Source organism: Perca flavescens, chromosome 11 (assembly GCF_004354835.1).
Source record: "Perca flavescens isolate YP-PL-M2 chromosome 11, PFLA_1.0, whole genome shotgun sequence".
Classification (NCBI taxonomy): Eukaryota; Metazoa; Chordata; class Actinopteri; order Perciformes; family Percidae; genus Perca; species Perca flavescens.
This window is the reverse complement of record NC_041341.1, coordinates 5,695,448-5,700,398: the sequence shown is the minus strand read 5'-3', so window position 1 is coordinate 5,700,398 and position 4,951 is coordinate 5,695,448. Positions and strand designations below refer to the sequence as shown.

The 4,951-nt window shown below is 40.4% G+C and overlaps 1 long non-coding RNA gene across 1 annotated transcript; it reads right to left on the bottom strand.

The window, feature by feature from the left end:
- Positions 1 to 572: 572 nt before the first annotated feature.
- On the bottom strand, positions 573 to 2,839 carry LOC114564649 (uncharacterized). The gene is made up of 7 exons (XR_003693794.1): positions 2,685 to 2,839; positions 2,490 to 2,566; positions 2,285 to 2,384; positions 2,033 to 2,197; positions 1,831 to 1,932; positions 1,442 to 1,663; positions 573 to 1,178 (listed from the first exon to the last, which is right to left on the bottom strand). It is a non-coding gene; the product is annotated as an uncharacterized LOC114564649 (long non-coding RNA).
- Positions 2,840 to 4,951: the final 2,112 nt, after the last annotated feature.

Below are 4,951 nucleotides of genomic sequence, written 5' to 3'. Positions count from 1 at the left end.
TTAAAATGCTATCCTGTGTTGCAGTGTCTAAGGCCTTGTCGATTAACCCTGTTAGAGTTCTGTGTACTTGGTCTGGTACGCTACCGATATTGCACAAATTGATATACAACTTGACGATTGGACACTCGCAAAACATGTTTGACTAGTGTTATCAGGATTTGTTGGCCGGGAGGTTTCGACACAGTCCACAGGCCTGTCTGGACATGCTAACGGTGGGGTGTGATTTGATGGCTGATTGGTGACAAGGCTGACTGTTTCTTGGGGAACTATAGCACCACTGGCGGCAGCGCGTCTATTGTTCAGTACATCTTGGAATTTGTTTCCCAGTTTTTCGCACAACTGAATATAAGCATCGTGATTACACTCAGCACGGCTATAGTCATCTGCACACAAAGCATCTACATTGGTTTCATCGTTTTGTACATGTCTTTGATCCGATTTTTTACGTTTTTTGGCGGGGATTTCCATTGTTGTTATTGAAATGTTTATTTATTTGTAATTTTTTTATTTTATTTTTTTTTTACAGACCCTTATGACTGCTTCACATCATTTTTGCTACTGTCTTCTGTAAATATGGCTATCAGCGGTGTTAGTAGTCTGGTGAGAGCTACTGCTCGCTGTAGATGCCGCGCCTCTGTCGTCTCGAGGTCTCTGCTGCGACTGTCTAACGCTGCAACCAAGGACGTAACTAGATCAAACAGACTTGTATTGGTGGTATGCAATGCACCCACTGCATTCACCAGACTATCGATGTGTTTTTGTAAATTATCAACTGTGGATTCTAGCTGGCGATGTATAACATTTGACACTGTGTGTCGGCGTGAAGTATCGGCACAGAATTCGAAGAGTGCCTCCTCCTCAACTACTCTTATCTGTTCAGGACGGTTTATGTGATCAACTGCTTCAAGACTGCTGTTGATACTAGAACAATCCAATGCTTGACCACATTGAAATGCCTCATCAATATCTTCTGTATTTACAGAGACGTCTGATGTTGCATGAGCCTGTGGGATTACTTTAGCTTTGGGGCTCTGACTGATGGGGGTGTTTGGAATATAGAACACACAATCACATTCTACATCACCCTCGTTCCCCCGACACTGACAGGCTTCCTGCTCAGGTGAAATCGAGGTGCGGTCTGTCTCTGATGATTCTTTGTTTTCTCCTTCAAAGGGTGCCTATGAGATGGTAATAAAACACAGTTGGTCACACACACACACACACACACATACACATACACACACACACACACACACACACACACACACACACACACACACACACACACACACACACACACACACACACACACACCCTACAGGCACCCCACCATCAACACAGTATCCCAGTACCCCTCCCTTCAAATGCTTGACCATCGCTGCAGACCCCCGATCATAAAAGCTGTGCTACACCCCCATAAAACACGATAACAGGTACTCACCTCTTCAGCTCCGCTTTGAGGTAGCTCCTGGATTGCGGCAATTACGACCCTGGGCATCACCGACACAGCTGTGTCCTGGAGCTCTGCCACATCCCCCCATTGTAAAACTTGTTGATGCGCATCACGCTGTCTCTCTGGGAAATCTGATGCATCCAATGAGGGGGTGAACAACTCCTCTGACCCAGGATGCACTCTCTGCAAATCTGCAACAGCGTTTAGCGTCTGAAAGCACATGGGTACCACGATTATATATATATATATATATATATATATATATATATATATATATATATATATATATATATATATATATATAAATATATATATACATACATAAAGATTTCTATCGTGTTAGCTGAGTATATACTGCTAGATACAGAACATGGTACCTCTATAGTATACGCAGGGACCACGGCTATCCCAGTAGAAGCGGCCTCATCCAATGCAACGGTCGAGCATGCAGGTTTGAGCGGGAGAAGCACCTGAGGCTCCTGAGTCACACACACAGACACACACACACACACACACACTTTATGAGAAAATTACGCCTTCTAAATATTACATGCTTATTTTTGTTTCTTATCAACTTACCCCAATAGTGGTTTTCCTTATTCTGCGAACGCATATGGCATGGGTATATCATTGCTCCCAAATAGCTGCTGTGACTCACAGGGATGACGGAGTCTTCGGTTTTCAAAGCCTGGGTTTATCAATACCCCTGCACCACATTGCCGCTTTTGTAGAGGTAGAGACGACCTATACAATAAGACAACGCATAACACATTGTATAAAAATAAAAAATAAATAATAACACCTAAACATTTTTTTTTTTTAGATAATTACCCTCTTTCAGCTTTCTTAGAGCGTTCAGATCGACTTCTTTTTCTTATTACGCCAGTGGACTGATTTAAGAGTTGACTTATATTCTGTAATACTGGTCTCCCTACATAAAACCAGAACAATAAGGATACATGTAAAATCATATGATGACATAAAAGCACATTATGCAACAGTGTCTTGTCAATATATGTATGCATATATATTTTACCTTGTTGAAAATCATCATCAGAGCTCCAAGAAGCATTACTCCTAATCTTTGTAGAAAGCCCTATTGATGCAGACTAGCTAGAAAAACATACATTGAACAATACGTTTTTTTTTAAACTCATGAAATTGCATTATATGAAATGGCATATCTTAGAGTAGTGTTAAACATAACGCTGCTTTTTTTAAATTTACTCACCCTTTGTAGACATGACTGTAAGATGTCTTCCTCTTGCTTTTCTCCACCAAACGAGTTAGAAAAGAAAAATACACCGTTGGTCTGGTTGAGAAGGACGAAGGAAAAACGATCGGACAAGCTAGCTAACAACTTCTAGCTAAAAACACTGCGGTCAAGCCAGCCTCCACTTAGAAATGAGCAGTCAAACTAGCCGACCCTATCTTTCACGGTGCGCGTATACACTTGCTATTACGGTGAGACCGCCTGCCTGTCAGAAAGAAAGAAAAAAAAGATCTATTTTAGCACACCTCACAACCTGTCACTGCATGATATGCTGAATTCCAAAATAAGAGCCCCCCTAAACTCATATAAACGCTGTTTTGTCCATACATTCAGAAAATCATTAAAAAAAAAGTACTAGCTTCCACAGACCAATTTCACCTCAGATGGATAGGACTCCTTCTCAAGATGTGATCTACAAGGTTTCAGGGCATTCTGATGTTGTTTTCCAAAATAAGAGCCCCCCAAAACTCATATAAACGCTGTTTTGTCCATACATTCAGAAAATCATTAAAAAAAAAGTACTAGCTTCCACAGACCAATTTCACCTCAGATGGATAGGACCCCTTCTCAAGATGTGATCTACAGGGTTTCAGGGCATTCTGATGTTGTTTTCCAAAATAAGAGCCCCCCAAAACTCATATAAACGCTGTTTTGTCATTCATAATAAAAAAGTGTTAAGAGTTTTAAATAATTTGTAAATAATTAAATAAAAAATGTAAATGTGAAATTCAATAAAAGAATGTCTTGTACTTTTGTCAGTGAAACTGAGAGATGGTGTCTTCTCCATCTGAGGTGAAATTGGTCTGTGGAAGCTAGTACTTTTTTTTTAATGATTTTCTGAATGTATGGACAAAACAGCGTTTATATGAGTTTAGGGGGGCTCTTATTTTGGAATTCAGCATATCATGCAGTGACAGGTTGTGAGGTGTGCTAAAATAGATCTTTTTTTTCTTTCTTTCTGACAGGCAGGCGGTCTCACCGTAATAGCAAGTGTATACGCGCACCGTGAAAGATAGGGTCGGCTAGTTTGACTGCTCATTTCTAAGTGGAGGCTGGCTTGACCGCAGTCTAAAAACGTCAAGGAATAGAGGTCAGATAGAATGTTACAACGTCTTTTAAAAGCGGACAAACCACTCCCTGCGTGACGAGCTGTCACTCTAAACCTACCTCCACCTCTTCACCCCTTTAATCATAGGCCAACTCCACTTTTTAAACACATCACATGAATCTAAATATATTACCTTCATACGCCCCCCTACGTAGATGCGCCCCCGCAACGACGACGTCAGCAGCACACAAAGACTCTCCCACCAAACTCCCTTACAGGAATACATGATTTTAAAACTTCAACAAGCTGTGGCAGATCACTCCGTACAGATACGGCTATGTTTCGCACGGATCTCCCTTCCATTCATTGGGCCCAACAAACCGGGGACTATTGATTTATTTATTTCTGCATTTTTTTTTAATTGTTAATTAAAGTAAGTATAGGTGAGGATGGGATGACTACGTCACCCCCTCCTTGAGTGGTGCACGCAACTTCGACTGTGATGATGACGTCATCACGTTCGTGAGATGCTTTCGCAGTTTCGACTATACGCCTAATCTGCCCCGTACCTTGGAAAAAAGTTAAAAAAAAATAATAATAAAGTTAAAGTTCAAAAAAAAAAAAAATCCTTGATTCAAAAGCGCAGGCACGACACGTGCACGCGCACGCGCAAATGTGGGGTGGTTATTACTACTTACATTTACTTTTAATATTTAAAAGTACATTTAAAATCAGTTACTTTTTACATTTATTTAAGTAGGGTTGTCATCGTTGTACTTCTACTTTTGCTAAAGTAAACATGTCTCTGGTTATTTGTACTTTTACTTAAGTAGTGAGATTCAGTACTTCCTCTACCACTGCTGCTGATCTACACCAAACTCTTTGGTACAGTGGGTTTTATGATGAGAGGTGAGTGTCTGGCATCGTAAGGCATATTGGTGGTGGTAGAGCGTGGTCCCCCCAAAGCGCTTTGAGTGTCTATCATAAAACGCTATATAAATGTATGGAATTATTATTATTATTATTATTATTATTATTATTATAAGAATTGTGAGAGTGAACAAAAACAGTGAAGGTTTGGGACTTAAAACCAAAATACCAATGAGTTAAAAACGGGAGGGAGATAATTCTCTGTGGATTTGTGACAGCAACACCTCTCACATTACACATGGTAATT